Source organism: Cyanistes caeruleus, chromosome 1 (genome assembly GCF_971803275.1).
Source record: "Cyanistes caeruleus chromosome 1, bCyaCae1.hap1.1, whole genome shotgun sequence".
Lineage (NCBI taxonomy): Eukaryota > Metazoa > Chordata > Aves > Passeriformes > Paridae > Cyanistes > Cyanistes caeruleus.
In genome coordinates, this window is record NC_141701.1 from 27,141,226 (window position 1) to 27,160,139 (window position 18,914).

Below are 18,914 nucleotides of genomic sequence, written 5' to 3' on the forward strand. Positions count from 1 at the left end.
AAGAGAAGTCCAAAATTAACAAAGACTGGAAGTAAATAGTGTTGACATAAATGTTTCCAAAAACCTCAGGTTTCTGGGGAGCAAGGCTGCTGCAGAGAGACCACTTGTATATTGAATGAAGCTAAGCAGAGACAATACAGAAGTCACATAAGTAGAATAACTGACAGACTTACATGAGGATGGGACTACCATCATTCTTTTTCCTTATTAGAAGTGTAACATTTTATAAACTGAGGAAAATTTCTGAAAGTTCTAGGAGAGATTCTTCCTATACTGAAAATCTGCAAGTTTCAAGGACTAGCAACCTCTCATCTTGATGAGCCAGAAATTGTATCTGCACAGCCAAAAATAAATGAAATTTCAACTAAACACATTGTCTGATCTGCAGAAATGCATGGGATGGCAATTAGACCAAGCGAAGTGAAAATACTCATTTAGGAGGACTGAGTAGTTTCCCCATCCAGAGTAATGTCAAAAACAAAATACCTGTATTTTTTTCATCTAATTTGCAAAAAAGTCTCCATGAGAAAGAAAAACAGATGGTGAAGAAACACTGAAAGATGAAGATTTTTTTAACTAAACTATTTTAAAAGTTGTCTTTCCAATAATGAAAGCCCTTATCACTAATGGACAGGGGAGCACCATATCCTATGTGCACTGTTCATTGTTTTCCTACATCATGGAAAAACTTCTTTTCCTCATCCCTAAATCCTTTTATTGTCTCTCAAAATAAATGCCCAGCTTGGCTCCTGAATATGTTGACTAAGGGTTAAAATCTTTGAGGTTATCTTTACATAATCTTAAAAAGAGGATTACATACAGCAATGCAAGGGTCACCATCCTCGTAGTTAAAATCTTCCTGAAAATGAGGGCACTAATTCTGACAGGGCTAAAATCACGACACATTCCCAAATATGAAGTTGCTACACTTCCTTACTCAAGCTTTAGGTTAAACTTCACTGGTCTAAGCTTTAGGTTAAACTTCACTTGTCTAAAGGATGTGAAACTTTACTTTCAGAACTGTTTCATCAACACATACAAATACCATCCCCAGCCTCAAAATTCCTGGACAACAAAAATTCACAGAGAGACTCTGGAGAGCCCCATGAAGACCACAGTGATCACAACCCTTCTGTCTAAACCACCCTCATCATACATAACCATTACATCACCTGGAAGAGTACAATCTAGTTATTAACTCCTACAGCTGGTATCTTAACATTATTTCAGTTGTATATATTATTTTGGGTAACCACAGATAGATTAGGACAAAGCAAAAACCATGGAATGGACAACATAGTAGTCTGTTAAAAGAATTAAAGGATCATTTTCTAATTCATGTGAATCAACAGTTTCATGGAAGTCAGTCTTGTTAACAATAACAACACTTCTGTGAACAATACTCTCTAAATCGCAAAATGCTATTAAAACATCAGAAATCAATGGGAATAACAACAGTGAATATTTCATTTATTTATTTTTCCATCATTAGTAATTACTTATTCATAGAATTTCAGCCATCAAATTTTAAATTGCATTGCTCATCTGGTAATGAGTGCACCTAGTGCAGGGATAGTTTGTAAGTTAAAAAGTATCACTGGAGCAGCAAACACACAAATTGCCTGATGCTGCAAATCAGCAAAGTAATTGATGAGATACTTGATGAGGAACCAAGGCACTCAGACATAAAAGAGTACACCCACCAAGAGAGAAAACCATTTCCTTAGTCATATGATACCACACGAGTCAAGCTAGAAATAAGACAAACAAAAAAAAAGTACCAAGATAGTACAATCCAATTACCTGTGATATCATTTCGTAACATATGGAAAATCCCATTTATTTTTTTTTTTCCACTTTAATTCACTAATGTAAAAACATCAAGTAATGCTAAAGGTTGGAGAAATGAACAGTGATTTCAGGAGGCTATAGGGGTCGGAATCTCTGTACTGTAGCTGTTCTGATCTTCTGAGTGTGAGTATGGGAAGGAAAGATTCTAAGGAAACTCTGCCCATGGTAGAGCACGCAGGGTGACAAAGCAACCCTGTGTGAGCGCCTTTCAGGAAAAAGACAGTTGGTCCCTTTGCTGGGGAGCCAAGGAAATCATCCACACTTCTAGTCCTGCTTCCACGCCCTCCTCCACCAAAGAAACAAGGCTGGGGTGAGGGTAAGAGTGTTACCATGCAAGCAAGTTTCTTAATCAATTTCTTTCTATTAAGACTTTAAAAATCCAGAATTTTTATTCAACACAATTCTGACTGAAAAGTCCATTTCACTATTTATCAACAGCAAAAATAGTGATGATTTTTCACAGCTAATTGAACACATGTCTAATTGACTGCGGTTTTAAAAAAAAAGAACCAAAACAGTATTATTTCCAGAAAGAACCAGTAACTCTATTATCATTAAAAAAATGAAGGGTTTCTCCCCTTACCATCAGGAAACTTTCAGTTCAGTAATTCAATATGCACAAACAGAAACCAGATCTGAAACAGATCCAGAGAAATATAGGTAGACCCAAAAATGTGTTGGCTTTTCTTACACTGTGCAAGATAGCAGAGTCATTTCTACAATTCTTCTTGCCCTCTGCAACACTAACAAAAAAAAAAAAAAAAAAAAAAAAAAATCTAAGACATAGCATTCCCTTTATGGACAGCTTTGATCATCAACAAAAATTACAGTAGTATTTACACATAGGCAAATAGAGAATTTGAAAGTTTATTTCCTTAAATGCCACAAACCTTACCACAAACCAAATGCCACTTTAAGAAGCAATGGAAATATTTATTAGTATGAGATGTCTTCCACAAACACCAGTAGGGCCTGCTGAGAACCACTGAACATTTGCTTCATGTTGAAGACAAAACTAATTTGTTCTTCACAAAAATTTCATGTTTCCTCCGCCATTTCAGATGTTAAGATCATCGTTAAGATTTACTGTTACAGGCCAATTCGGAATGTTCACAGTGCCATCCTCTTTTCTGAACAAATATATGAGAAACAGGAATATATGGTGAAGCCCAATACAAACTTCAGTTTTGGGGCGATGGGCTGCAATACAGACAAGACATTATGTAGGCCAAAGTAATAGATTTAATTAATCAACAATTAATTGGTGTAAGGGGGAAGGGGGGGAAGAAAAAACAACCCTAGTCCTGTGAACATTAGCTTCCAGTATAAAGCTATATTCATGGACATCTTATACACACTTACTGAAAATATTTGCTGGCTTGATTCCTTTCAATAGAATGCCAGAACTTAAAATACTCACAAAGCTGGCAAAATGGCACTTCAACATGCTTCAGCCACTCAGAACTCTTTCACATATATACTCTGTTACACTCACTCTTAAGGAACCAAATTGTTTGAACATAAGAACAACTTTAAGAAAAGGAAAATACTGCCTAGCTATACTATTATTTTAATTATTTCACATCTTTCTAGCTGGCAAGGAATTAAAAAAGAGTATATAGAGCTGTAAATGAACATATTATAATAGTTAACCAGCCAATAAGTCCCATTAAAAATGGGACTTATTACTAGAAGTTGCAAAAACATTTAAGAGATTTTTTTTAATGTAAAATAAAAAGCCTTGACACCCTTTAGTTAATTGAAATTAAGTAAATGAATTGAACAAGAGCTATGAATTAATGAACCACCATTAAGCAGCAGGTGGGTTTTCTGTCATTCTTACAGATACATTGAAAGGAATGGTTCAGTGGCAAAATCCAGTAAACAGTGCTTCAATGTGTGACTCCTACTAGACGTATGCTAGAAAAGCAAAGTCCAAGTTACACAAACAGCTCTAAACTTTGATTTCTAATCTGGATGCCTTACCTTGAAACTCTTGGATTCGATCAATTTAACTTAATAGATCTGTTTATATGACACTGAAATGCTACTTTTTTTTCACAGACTAAACCGAGTTCCGTGTCTTCTGGCATTCTGCTTTTGCTGCAAGCAGACAATTCCCAAACACACCATTTTACCTGCATGAATTCAAGCACTTCCTGGTTTTTAGACCCCTTATTTTTTGTTTTCACCTTGTTATCTTTAAATTTCAGTCTTATGTATACTTTCTCTTTGCATTTTATACCTATATAATTCAATTTTTTTTCTGGGAGATATTTTAATTATTAAACACAAAAGTACACATGAAAGCCATGGTACAAAATAAAAAAAATATTTAAGAATGGAACAAAGGAGCATGCACGCTTACCATCAGGTTTTCTGTGTCTTAAAATTATGTATGAAGTTAAAGAACCTGAAATATTACAAATACTTAAGTGACAGTATGCTCAGTGAAAGAAACATTATTAACTTTCAGAATCCCTGTGAAAATAATTTAAGCAATAGTTCTATACTCAAACAATGCAAAACATGGTAGAAAATGTATTCAGAATCATAAAGTGTAGAGCAACTTTAATAATTAGCCAGTAAATTTGTAAGATGCAGTGAGTAGTACTGAACAGTCTCCTCACCTATGAAGTACCATTTGTAAAAGTATTATAGTCACTTAAGTCATTGTTTAATAGATTAGAAAATATTAGAAAATATTAAAAAACATTAGAAAACATTAGAAAATATTAGAAAATATTAGAAAATATTAGAAATGGAAATCAGTTTTCCCCTGATCATTTAAAATAATGCTAGGAGCATGGATTTTACTTCTCACACAATGGAAACACGCAGTGACAGTACTTCTAGGACAGGATCGTAGTAATGACCATCATTTGTTGAGCAATAAATTATTTTCTGTGGTACCTACTGCTAAATTTGAGTCAGACAAATACTGATAGACTAAAATGTAGGTCTCTATCTTAAATAAAAATCTAGGATAGTTTATAAAAATGGAAAGCTAACAACCTGAAACTATTTAACAGAATAGTTAGCTACTTATCAAGATCATAAGATTCCTTCAGATCCCTTTAGTAGTTACTTCTTACTAATAGTTTCTCCAGTTCCTTAGGTATTGATGTGTTTAAAATACGTATGTTAAAAAAATAACTATTCCATCAAGCACCTAAATATTACCTACACAAACAGATCTGGAAAACCAGAAAGGACAGTGAAATATACTGTTCAAAACATTTGTAACCGTAGGATATATTCTATGCTAATAGTGAATACTGGAAACTTTTTTTTAAGTAGAGGTGCTCCAGTGCCATAATCATCGTGATGGTCCTTTATTAAACTGCCTCTGGCACATCCATGTCCCCTCTGTACTGAGAAGCCCAGTAGTGGGCACAGCACTCCAGGTGTGGCCTCATCACCAGTGCTGAATGAAAGGGAAGGACCACCTCCCTCAACCTGGTGGAGATTCTTTGTCTAACATAGCCATCATTTCCACCATGACACCCAGATATCTTCTGCCAGCAGTTCTGCTCCTCCTGTTAAAACTGTAAACTACTATCGAAACCATAATCAACAGACAATATCCCTCACTCCTTTAAGAACAGCTTACATGTATTCTCCCAAAAAATGAAAATTACTTGAGGCTGAGAGGTCTTGAAAAGGAACCAAATTTGTTAATTAGTACTCCAAGAAAATAAATGAGAAGAAAGCTATGAGAATATCCTCATACTTTCTGTTTTCATTAACATATTTTTGGGAGTGAATCTTCAGACCAGCCAGAACAGTCAGGGATACAGGAGCATTTAATTTCTCATCTTTTTGCCAAGCCCATAGTACATACTGGTGGGTATAGATACAGCAGCGGCTTCTTTCCTTTTGGATCTGCTTTCACAGAAGTAGAATTTCAGCTTAAGCACTCTCCTCCTCCAAGGTTTATGAGGCCTTGACAGTTAGACAAGGCATTACTTCTCCCTGTCAGTAAATCCACAGCTTCTCCAGAGATACTTCAACATCCCCGATACATCGTAAATATTTTGTTACTAAGTTCCAAGTTGCCAACACTGCAGCAGACAACAGAGAACTGAACTGGAAAGCAAACTGTAACTGTTCTTAAAACACAGGACATCCTGAGATGGAAGAGACCTCTGAGGAGCATCCGAACCAACTCTGGACTCCACATAGTACAAGGTAAAAGTTAAACAATGTATCTAGGATCACTGTCTGAATGCTTCCTGAATAGGATGGATTGGTCAGTTCCCAGGGCTATGATATTACTGGTGTTTGTAACAGCTGGTGGAACCAGTCCCATGGCTGGGGCGCTGGGATGGAGGGATACAGGCTGTTCAAAAGCAATAGGAAGAGCAGGTAAGATGGAGGAATTGCTCTGTATGTGAGGGAGGCTTTGATTACACAGCCCTTATAGTTAGTGATGATGTGACTGAGAGCCCCTGAGAGAAGATTAAGGGGGCAGAAAAAAAGGAGTTACAGCTGTGGGTGTCTACGACTGATAGCCCAGCCAGGATATAATCAGTGATGAATTGTTCTCTAGGCAATTTAGAGGAAACCCTTGAATTTGTAGCCCTTGCCCTTACAAAAGATTTCAATTTATATCAGCCAGGAGCACCATACCACTGTGATGAGGAAGTCTTGGAAATTCTTGAAGTCTGTAGGAGGTAACTTCTTGTCATAGGTACTCAATGAGACAAACAGAAATTATTTAAGCCCTCCCAGACTTGCTATTTGTGAATACAGAAGGACTCATGGGGGATGTGACAGTAGGTTACTGTCTTGGCAGCGGTGATCATGAAATGATCCTGTTTAATTTTATATCCTTCTAGGATAAGGCTACTGACCTTGTGGATGAAGGGAAGGTGGAGGCTACAGTTCTGGATTTTAGCAAGGCTTTGATATTGTTCCTCACAACATCTTTCCGGACAAGTTGCCCAACAGTGGGATGCTCATGGTATGCTCAGTGAAGTACTCTCTAAAGGGCAGAACTCAAGGCATTGTACCAAATGGGACCAAATCTGACTGGTGACCTGTCCCAATGTTCCTCAAGGCTCAGCTCTAGGGCGAGTCCTGGTCAATATTTATATCATTGATCTGGATACTGGAGTTGAACACACCAGTAGCAAGTCTGCTGACTGGAAACTGGGGAGGGAGGCACTAATCTCCTCTCCAGGTTATTTAGTGACAGGACATGTATGAACGGTTCAACATTGAGTAAGGGAAAGCTCAGACCTGTCATTAGAATGTATTTCTTCACTGAGAAGTTGGTCAAACACTGTAACAGGTTTTTTAGAGAGGTGGTCTATGCCCCAGGCCTGTCAGTGTTTAATAGATAGTTGTACAATGCCCTTAACAACACAGTTCATCTTGCTGTCAGCCCTGAACTGCTCAGGCAGGTGGACTAGATGACCATTGTAGGACCCTGCCAATCGAAATACTGTACTCTATTTCATTCTTGCAAACTGACAACTTGGGGCCATGACCTGGGGAGCTTGTTCCAATGCTTGACCCCACTTCTGAGATCCTTCCCAATATACACCATTCCATGATTCAGCAGAGAACTTCTTATTAACCAACCAAACCAAGTTTTAAGCAATTCCCTCACCTCTTATCACTGGACACCAGAAGATCAGCACCTCCCTATCTCTTCCCCATCATAAGTTGAAGATAGCAATGACGTCACCTCTATGTCTCATCTTCTCTAAGCTGAACAAACATATCCTGAGCGGCTCCTCATAAGTCATGATCTCCATTCCTCCTTTGGACAAATGCTAACGTTCTTCACGCTGGGTCTGATATAAATATTACTGTATTTATCTTTCTTAAGCCAAGCTATATGCATTTTCCATCCCTCCACCTCAAAAACCAAATCTTCCTCTACTCTTATTGATATGGAGATCAAGCTATATACAAACAATATTTTCTGCACTTTTTCAAGCACAATCACTGACCATTGCTACAAATGCTGCAAAATTGATCTGTGCATTATCTATAACATTACCAGCTTCATAAAATGGTCTAAGAAAAAAAAACAGTACCACTACAGAAGTTTACAAAAACTGTACTTCCGAGTGTTATGCAAGAGGCCCAGACAAATTACTATAATTCCACTGCACACATCTGCCTGTTCTGTTCTGCCTTATACTTGGACCTTTTTAGCCTTGTTTTCCCAAGCAAACATCATATGCATGACTCATACTGTCCACCTGCCTCTTCCCCTCTCTTCCTTTTATCACCATGCCTCTAAGTGAACCTATTCACCACCAGATTCAGTTAAAATAAACTGAGAAGTAATATCTTCTGAAACACTAAGTTTCCATGAGTTTCACAAAGTTCAATAGCGTAGCAGAGACAAGAGACACAATTTCACGCGCTTGCTGAGCGAAGGGCTGCAGCATGAGCTCAAGCTCTCTACGCTGCCTGACTCAAAAGCTACACAAACACCACAGAAAGCTCTGAATCACTCTGAGCTGCAGCACTGCATAGTGCCTTTTTTACTACAAGTAAGAAAGGTCTAGAAGGGCACATGAAGCAAAGAATTGTAATTGTAAGAAAAGACTGTCTAGAACCTAGCTCCACTGCTACACAGCAACTTACAGCAAAATATTTAAAGTATGCATTGCTTGCGAATATTAATCACAATGATGCTTCTAGGTCCTACCAAAATGTCAATATATGAAAAATATCACAATGCCTCCTCTGTGTTGCAGAAAAAAATACACACACAATGAAACAAACACAGTGAACAGCTTCCAGGTTTTTTGAATGGAAAAATGGCAGTTAAAGGCCAACACGCATGTCAAGAAATCGGGGAAGAATATTTTCTCCTTGATTCTAGTATTTAGCTGAATAGTTCTCATGTCTGCCAGAACATGTAATATGCTAGCTACACACGCTTTTCTGGGTTGTCTTCTCTTATGGATAATCCTAATGCCTGGTACAAATTACTGCTCATCAGACTTGCATCAAGAGCAATGTAAAACAACATACTAAGATAGATTGTTAAAATATGGGCAGATTTTAGTGTACCTACACTGCAAACAGAAAACTTTACCCCCTAGTTACATACAGGCACCTCCATATTAAACTATATAGATAACCTATTTTAACCACATGGAAAATGGAGAGGCATGAGCTTCCAAACAGGCAGAGAGCCTGAGCATATACCAAGAGCATCCAGATAGCTTATAAAATCCACTTGCAGGAATTTGTGCCTGTCAGCATCACCTTCTTAGTAATAATAGCTTTGACTAGTGTAAATACACCTCTGTTGCAGACACAGCAAAATCAGCAAACATGGAACAACTTTAAAGATGTTAACCAAGACTGCTGTTACATCCCCCCCACTATGTTTTTATGGGGTATGAAAAAAGGTGACTAAGGAACACCAATAATGGGAAATAAATTATTACAGCTCCACAAAATAGTTTCCCAGCCTCCTCATTGTTTTGGTAAGTCAGAAAAAAACAACAATTCAAAGAGGGGAAGAGAAGCCTACTCAGTGTTATGAGAAAGTGGCAGAAAGGGTTTTGCACAATTTTTGTCAGTAAGACATTTGATGTGATCCACCTCTCACCAGTAACTTTATCTCAAAAAATAGCTCAAAGAAGTATAAGTAGAATTCACTGCATGTTCTCACTCTCTTTTCTCTGAATATTTGATTTTTTAAAAGTGCTATGCAAGGCTCTTTCCAGCTGTCAATCTCAGCAGTGTTAAAACACTAAAACATGTCTGTCCTACTTCCAGTCACAGGCTGCACTAATCTTACCTATTTCTACCTGAGAGCATTCAGACAAGTATTGTCACTTACTTTTTCAAAAATAGCCCTTCAGTCTCTACAGTGCTACAGAATCCAACCTGATCCTTACCAAGGCTCTAAGCTGATGAATAATACTCACTTCTTAAAACAAAGGCTTGCTTGTTTCGGCTAGGTATTTTCCAATCCAGTTTTAACCTGAATTAATCTGATTCCAAAATTTAACTACAAAAAAACTTGCAAGATAAGAACATGAAAATTAATAAAACAGAAGTCATATCAGAAGGGCCCAAAATTTGACTTCTCAAGTTCAAGGGCCAGTACTGGACCACAATAATACAGTTTAACACATCATTACAAAAGCAACAGTGAAAGAAAACACTTCCATGAAGGTCAGTGTCCTTTCTAGTGAAAAGCTAAAGACTAAGTTATAAAACTTAAAATGATTAATAGTTTATTCTTGAGAGCAACATTGCCTTGAAACCAGGTGGCTACAAAAAGTGCACAGAAAAGACCAGCTTCCCACTGAAGGATGTCAAAGTTATTCCCTAATTCAGGTTGATTTTCAGGGGACTTGTGAGGCTAGATATTAGAGGAAAGACAAACAAGACAAATGCATCTCCAACATCTTTTACTCACAAAACAAACACTTGCATGATATGGTCAACACACAGGCCTTCGGCCTGAAGAGTATTAAAAATGCTTAGTCATTCTCTAAGTCTTCTTCCATATGAATCCCTCCTCTTCTTGCTGGCCTTTTTTGTGCCTTCTTCAGTCATCCTGTACAGCTTTCAAGACAGGGCAGAACATGGAAAAGTTGAAAAAATACACAAAGCATTCATTTAAGCTAGGAATGCACTGTGCACATAAACGGTGGCATGATGATGTTAGTCATCTTTAGTCTATTCCTACATCTTCTATATCAACCCTTAAAATCACCAGTTTTTAAGCAGTGGAGTGCCACTAAACATCCAGAAAAATGTGCTTAGTTCCCCTCTGTTATCAGGGAGGGATTGAAACACAAAATGTTCAGATATTCAGGAAAATAAGCTCAAAGTGTATGTCTCTGTTAATAAAGATTTATTTAATCAATTTTGATTTCTTATGGCCTTTAAAGCTTTGAAACTGAAGCAATCAGCATGATAGATTTATACAAAAGAGACAAGAACAGCAACTAACTCTGAAAGTAGGCTATCCCTGACAGCTATATTCCAAAAAAAACAAAACATAAACAAACTATAACCAAAAAAAAGGCTACAATAGGCAGTCTAGACTAACTTGCTCTTAGAAAATATTTTAAGATGCTTTTAGTTTATGCACCAAAGTATGATCTGTATGGTCTTTTTTTATTAAAATCCCTATTTCTTAGCAATGGATTTCTTCCTTGTCTGTAAAACAATTTATTCCTTATTTTGAATCATGCATCAGTACATCTCAACTGAATTGTGTAAGAATTACTTCTTGACAGACTACCCTCCTCAAATTTCAAAAGTGTGCTCTAACATCTCTTTGTTTAGTTGTATGGATTAAAAAGCATAGGCTTAAAAGGATTAAAAGCATAAGCTGAAAATTATATTTAATATGTTTAATATTTAGGGTTCTGCTGGTCTCTGCTAGAGGCCTCTCTTCAATTTTTTTTTAAATGCTAAAAATTAATATTTTCCATTTCATTTGCACAGAAGCTGTACTACTCTGATAGTTTTCTCCTCAATCACTTGTATTTTCCTGATCAAAGACTGAATACAAACAACAAAGAAACCAAATAGTTCACTTCTAAAAGATCTGGGAGATTCCCAAAACCATTTATCATAGAAAAGTAACAAATATGCTTATGTAAGTAATATAAAAATAGCATGTAAGCTTATATATATTATATTCTGAATACATTCCAACATTTAGCTTTTTACTCCATTCCTGATGAGACATTTTTGTAAAATAATTCTTAACTATGTTTGGTTCTTGCTACCAAATACTTCATTACATCTCGTTTTGAGGAATTTTCATTATTCCTCATTTTGAGGAATAGATGTAGCTAATCTTTCCAACACACATTAGGTCTCCTATGTTAAGACAAAAAACGTACCTATCACCAAATATTACACTACCCACTTATTTCCATCTGAAGGTTCAGCTTTCATTACTCAATAAATAATTTCACTACCTAAAGATTTTGTCAGTTCATTAGCAGAAGACATTTTATCATGTTATAAGATTATCATGATAAGATTATCATGATAAGATTTATCATGAAATAAGATTCCAAATAGTTTTCTTTCCCTTAGCTATTCCCTTAACAATGCATTTTAATTCACCATCCCATGACAACATTTTGTCAGCAATCTCTTACAAGACATTCAGCCAGGGATTTATTTTATATTGGAATGACACACAGATATCAGTGTTCCACCAGATTTTCAATACTAACTGAATTTTTCCTGTCCTTGTAACCAGCATCTTGAAGTCAAAATACATCCTTTTTTTTTTTTCTTTTTTTTTCCCAAAATTTTTTAATCTACTAAGTAAGAAAAGTGATCATTTTTTAAAAAGATAATGCTGTACAAAGAGAACTGGAAGTGGAAAATAAATTGTGCCAAGAATGGAGGAAAAAAGGGAACTGAAATTTAAGAAGAAGCAGCTTCCACACTTCTAACCTGAGGAGAAAAGGGAAGTTCACCAGTCCTATTACTCTTCATCCCCTATTGACCCTTCCTCTTACATTTTATTTTGCCTTTTAATTGTCATGTTTACAAACATAATTTTATGTCATCATAGATGCTAGGAAATACAAGAGAGAATTTTGTATGTAATTTTGGCACACCAGCTAGTAAAAACAAGGTCAGCTTTCAAGATTAAGGTATCATGATCTGTTCAGGAGTTTTGCTTCATCCTTACAAACAAACAAGAAAACTCTTTCTGAATTTCTCATGAACTACCACAGCACTCAGTTTCAAAACTGGACACGTGCTATTTTTTCAGTTCTGATGCCAAAGCGTATCGTAGAACTTTATAGATTATCAACTTTATCTTTCCTGTTTCCTTTAGCCCATTCTGAAACTACAACTAATTTGATTTGATATATACTGAGAAATTGCTGGCTACCTTGAACCACACATACAATCCAAAGTTCTCTTATGTTTTTCACCCATCTATATATGAGCAACAGATAAAAGTTTTTAGTTGCTTCCTATTTTAAAGGATTCTTCTGCTAATTTCCTGCTCCATTTAAGTCTTATAGCAAAAGATCTGGGTTAAAAACCCCAGTAATAAGAAATGTGTGCAGAGTATCCTGTTTACTGTTGTCTATGCTCACAGAAGCACAGATGAGAGCTCTCCTCTGCCCACTTCAGGCTGCAAGGTGAAGATACTTAAATGCACAAAACAGAATTATTTTGCTGCTTATCTTTAGAATCTGACTTCCTCTTCTCATCAGTTTTTAAAATGCTTTCTTCTATCTTCAAGACAATTTCCTGCAAAATAAGCCTAAAATCCTAATGGACTCAAAGTAGATGGGAGCAAATCTACGCTCTTTGAACTACTTGAATGGTCAGTTGCTAATATGTATTTGCATTCTCACTGTCATTTACACATAAATCAAGAGATTATCCTACTGTGTAACAGATAATTTTATTTGAAAAAAAGCCTTCAGGTTTTGAACTGGTTACATTTAAGTATGCTCAGATGCAGAAAAGCAGAACATAAGCATATCTAACATACTCCTCTGAAAAGACAAATGGTGATTAATAAAAACCGAAGAACGTAATCTGCTCTGTTAAACACATGCTTCACTCCAATTTTATTCGACTTTATTTCAGTCATCATACAGTAACACAACCAGCTCAGTAAATTTCAGTTGACTTCAAAATCAGTAGAATTTATAAGTTAAATCCAAAGCCATACTCTCTTTTAACAGGATTTTAAAGTGATTTCTTGACAGTACTGAATTGTCAAACTGTACATTAGATTAACAATTTACACAATCCTCAACATTGACTGAAGGGAGAGGGAATTAAAATAGAATTGTTTCTTTGCCATACGTATACTGCTAGAGAACTACAGCAGTACAGCTATGTAATCCTGCAATGATTAATTGCTTCTTACTATATATGCAGTAATTAGTAAGACCTATATGTAACAGAAACCTAAAGGTTTTCCTGACATACTTTCCCTGCAATGCTAAGAAACGAAAAGGAAAAAACAAAACCAAACCTACCCATCTCCCCTGTAAACAATTCTGACATCCTATAACCACTCTGACAGCTGATCGCTTGCCTGGAATCTCCAGTGTTTCTCTGTAAAGCAACACTACACTTGCAAAACAGAACTAAACTTAAATACACTTCTGATTAAACTAGCAGGTCCTCAAACACAGTAAATACATATCCCAAGCAGCAGTAATAAGAGCTTTTCACTTACAAGAAGGAATTAAGAACAGAAACTCCCTCTTACTCTCTCTTAAAAGTATCACAGAAAATTTTAGCAAAAACTATGTCACGTCAGTGTTCTATGAGAGAGAGGGCCAGGGTGCGGAAAGAGAGTGCACCACTCTAAGACTTCTTTTTTACAAGCCTTTGGAATGCCTCTTCTGGACACCCCAAACTCCTGCTGATAAGAGATTTTTCCTTCCAGCTATATTATTTTTTTTTAAGAAAACAGAGGTGAGACCTCCAGTATTTCCAATGATCCGTACCCACGGCCACTTCATGTAACCACGGGAGAACTCCACAATACTACAGTAAATCTGAGTGAACATCGACACAGAAAGTGGCCAAACAATGTAATGGCAACAAACTTTGAAAGGACCTGGAGGTAACCAGGTCCTACTGTCTACAGCATTGGGACAGAGACCTAAGAATACAGAAGAGTGTCAGTATGCATTGCATAACTCAGAATTCAAAGGAAGAGTTCAGCAGTTCTGGTTTACAAGTTTCGCAAGGACAGGAAAAATAACAGGATTTTTGCTAATATGACACTACCGTAGAAACTGGGGAATCCTGCCCCAGTTTACACACTTTATTACAGGCACACTGGAGCAGCTTTTCTGATTTTGAGTCACTATGCAACTGATTTTCTGGAAGAGTCAGAAGGGCTTTTTCTTTTTCTTTTTTTTAATTCAGGTGAATGTCACACTGTGAAGAAGCAAGCAAGTACAGTACAAGGCTTGCTTAAAAGATAAAACATTTTTATCAGTAGCTTCACTCCTTTTCAATCTTTACAAAGAGTGTTTTTAACACAGTTAAAAGTAACTTACAAGAATCACTTAAAGACAGCTTGCAGCAAGCACTTATTTTTGTTTATCACCCAACCATTACCTCACCTAGCCTTCATACTTCATTATCTCAACTCAATTCTATAATCAACTCGGGGGTTTTTGTGGGGGATTTAGGTTGCAGGGTTTTTTTTTAAGCTAACAATGAGTATTTGCTTTAAGTGCATAAAGAGAAGATATTTCCAACTAACAGACATGGCTTAGATCATGATGTTTTGATCATGGCACCTTAGTTTTCAAGTCTAATGATTTAATGGCATAAGGAAGCATGAAGAAACGGAATGCTATACCAACTCCCTGCTGTAGATCCTTACTCCTGATTCTTCCTGTCCAAAACCCAGAAGAAATCTCTTTCCTCACACACATTTTTTTCATGAGAAACAACAGGGAAGTGGGTAGAAATTCCAGCTTATTCACATTTTCCACTTCATACTGAAAGATAAAAAGGAAGATGAAAAGCAGTAAAACTAGCAAAAATTTATCCTTCTTCCAAAGGAAGAAGACTCATGAAAAGAGGTTGGCTCTGAACTCCATCAGTATTCCTGTGATTTAAGAAGCACTTGCAGGCAAGTGATTATTTAAACTTTATTGAAAACTCTTTTAAAAAAACATATGGTCTGACTTACAGTGTTTTTTTACTGATATTTAGCAACAAATGTAAACTATTTTACAAACAAAAATAATCCATATTCTTTTGGTAATAGTGTCGCATACCAAGAGAATAAATCAGTCGCAAAGCTCTCAATCTTTTAAATATAATTGCTTATTTAAGGGAATTGTTCTCCAATATTGTTGGGAAAGTCTATGGATAGTACTAAGCTGCTCAAGCTAGAAGCACTTACAGGACCAGACATTTAAAATAGCTATAGCTCAAAATACACGTTGAAGAGGTGACAAAGGGGTTCTAAACCCACAGGTTCACAAGCAGAATCAACCAAAAGCATTTCTAGTTGCCCCATTTGAAAGCACCTTGGTCAAAAGGTCAAAAATCCAAGAAAATTGTACTTTTGTGGCTGTAAAATTTTTCTCAAAAGGATGAAAAATCTTCAGATTTTTTTCTCAAAGTATTATATGTAAATTTCTTTTGTCTTTATTAGTATTTAAATCGACCATAGTTATTCAGTTTATACCTTGACCAACATGGACTTGAATAAGGCAGCAAAGAAATTTTTTAACAAATATACAACCAGTCCAAGTTAGTAAAGTATTACCATAGCAAACATCAATCCCTTTGTTCCTGTATTGCAGAGATTAAACCATTATTCCAGTTTTAAAAGTAGACTTATTACTATGAAGATCATACTGCCTTTCACATGTATGACTGTATATAACCCAGCTACCTGCAGACAGTGACTGCATCCCCTAGTAAACCAGTATTATTAAACTTGCATAACCTGAGTTTTTTTCAATGCACGGCATCCTGATTACTTTTTATAAGACACAGCTGCCTTGTGAAAATACAACTGAAATATGAATACCTCTTTTTACAGTTTCACCCAAACACTGAAGAGCTCCAATTAAAATGATTAGATGGTGTTAAGTCCTTTTTTCTCTTTGATGTACAGTTTAAACATTTATAGATCTGGAAGCAGAGCTAGATCACCCTAGTTAAACTGGGATGAGAATTGGTATGGTTCCAAAAATAAGACGACTACAGATATAATCAAGTAAATAAACACACGGAGTTGTAACGTTTTGCAACAACATAAACAAAGATAAACGACACAACCAGGTCTTTTGAGGTTTTCAAATTCAGCCAGTGTGCTCAGCCAAACACCCATCACAGGGACCCGAGAGAGGAGCTGACACCTATAACCTGAGCGCTGACCGAGAACACGCCGCCCTGCGCCCTGACACCGTGAGGGGCGACAGCAGCGCACCGAGGAGGGGACACGGCTCCTCACCTCCTCCCTCCCCGGCTTCACCAAAGGAAGGTGAACACAAACGTAACAATATCCTTCTCCTCTGCTTTCACCCCGCACATAAGCAAGCCAGGGCCGACCACGGCGCTGCCTCGCTGACTCCTGGCCACTAAAGCCTCTCGCAATCCACTCAGCGTTGACACAGGTCACGACTCAGCCCTCAGTCACCCTCTCAAAGGCCGTAGCCAGGAATAAACAAGGTTATTCCCCTGACACCGGACACCGGCGACACTCCCCCTCCCTTCTCCCCCCGCCCCACAGCGGCACAGGCTCACCACAGCCCCGACCCTCCCTCCCCTCGCCAGGTGCGGGCCCAGAGGCCCTCAGCCCTGTCCGGACGCCAGCCAGAGCGGGAGACGGCAGAGAAACAGCAATTCTCCGAGCACCATGTGGGGCATCGGGAGGGGAGAAGCAACAGCCGCCGCCCCCCGCCAGCAGAGCCCGAGGGGTGCGACGAGTGGAAGGGCCGGAAAGGAGAGACCGAGACCTCACTACGGCTCCCTTCGCCATTTTAGCCCCCACGCCCATTCCCCTCCTCCCCGCCCCTCGGTGACAGGGGCAGATCGCACCCGTCCAGCGCCCACCCCGCCGGCTGCCCACGGCCGAGCGGCGGCGAGGAGCGAGGACGGCAGCCGTGTTTCTGCCGGGCCAGACCGCAAACCGAAGCGGCTGCGGCACAGCCTGTTTTCTGCCCTTACCGTGGCTCGCAGCCTCACAGCTGCTGCCGCCTCCTTCTCCTTCCTCCCACCTTTCTCTTCTTCTTCGCTTCCTCGCCGCCGCGGCGGCTCCTCACCCCTCCGCGCCGCGCTCCGCCGCCGCCGCCGCGCAGAATGATGCCATCTCACAGCGGCATCGGCGGCTCCCGCACCACAGCCCTCCTCCCGCCCCTGCCGGCACCGCTCCTGCCGCCGCTCCCGCTGCTCCCGCCGGGCGCCCCCGACGGCCGGGCCAGCCTCGTGCGCGCTCCCGGGGCACGGGCAGCAGGAACTTGTGGAGCCGGAGCCGCTGGAGCCGCCCCGGCGGGAGGGCCCAGTCGGGACCGAGCAGTGCGCAGCGGCGGTGGGAGGGAAGAGACGAGCCTGAACCGAGGCTCTTCAAAGGGGACAGGGCTTATTCCTAGCGCCTGCCCCGGGCTGAACCAAGTCGGGCGCCGCGGCGGGGAGAATAGCCGAGAGCACGGAATCGACCTCGGGGGAGGCGGGTCCGGGCCGCAGTCCCGGGGCACCGTCCGCGGGACAGAGCCTGCTGGGGCAGGATAAGGAGGGCTCCTGCGAGTCGCTGTCCCCCGACAAGGCTGCTCTGCGGCGCCGAGAGCCAGCACACCCCGGCGCGGTGCGAGCGATAAAGGCGGGGGGTGTCTCCTCCTCCCGCCTTCCCTCCCCGGCCGTGCAGGCAGGGCGGGCTCCTGCGTCCCGCCGGGAGCTTCTGCCGCCGCCGTGACAGGAGCCCCTGCCCGCCGTCCCCCCGGCCGGTCCCCGTCCTCCGCCGCCGGACCGCGTCCCCCTCTCTGAGTAGCGCAGCCTTTCCCGTTCTCGGGCGGATGGATGAGGCAGGGAGGAGGCAGCTCCGCGCAGCCCTGGGCAGCAGAGCAGCCCCGCTGCAGGGCGAGACCCCGCCCGGCCCGGCTGCACCTCCGACAGCCCCGGCGTGGGCGCGGGGCCGCTTTCCCCTGGCAGGAGCCACAGGCCTCCCCTGCGGATTTACAAACCCAAAGTAGTTATATGCACAAATATGTGAAGTTGTGCCTTACATTGAAGGCTGATGAAGCTTTGTCCTCGTGCCGTACAACGTAACGCTGTGGAGGCAGTGATAGCCTGAACTTTCGGGCATAAACAAGGCCTTTGAGTGGTTGTCCCAGAAAGTCCAGCACTACTGTTAATTGAAAGGAACAAAAGCTTACAGTATGAGACCCTGAAGCAACTTCCAGCAACGTCTGGTATTTCATTATTCTTAAAAAACAACATGGGGGCCAGCAATCTGATTTGGGCATGTAAACACTTTCAGGAAATAAAAGGAGTGTTCTCAAAAGTACTACTTTCCAGCCTATTTATTCTTCCTAGAAAATCTATAGGAAAGCAAAATTTCAAAATACAGTTTGGAAAGGAAA

General features: G+C 39.7%; 1 protein-coding gene and 1 pseudogene across 7 annotated transcripts in view; one reads left to right on the plus strand and one right to left on the minus strand.

Moving 5' to 3' along the window:
• Positions 1-17,643, minus strand: part of WWP1 (WW domain containing E3 ubiquitin protein ligase 1) — a 57,522-nt gene extending 39,879 nt beyond the window's left edge. For 5 of the 6 annotated variants that reach the window (XR_015285183.1, XM_086883500.1, XM_086883493.1 and 2 more), the window contains exon 1: positions 17,506-17,643. The gene's annotated coding sequence lies outside the window, so the exon portion shown is untranslated. Of the gene's footprint in view, positions 1-15,175; positions 17,334-17,505 lie in introns of those variants that run through there. The other variant, XM_086883476.1, reaches the window with a different exon arrangement.
• LOC147655401 (uncharacterized) lies at positions 6,120-18,080 on the plus strand (annotated as a pseudogene). Its single transcript, XR_015280392.1, has 5 exons — positions 6,120-6,219; positions 6,914-7,056; positions 16,642-16,819; positions 16,873-17,007; positions 17,113-18,080. The product of XR_015280392.1 is annotated as an uncharacterized LOC147655401 (transcript).
• The last annotated feature ends 834 nt before the right edge of the window (positions 18,081-18,914 follow it).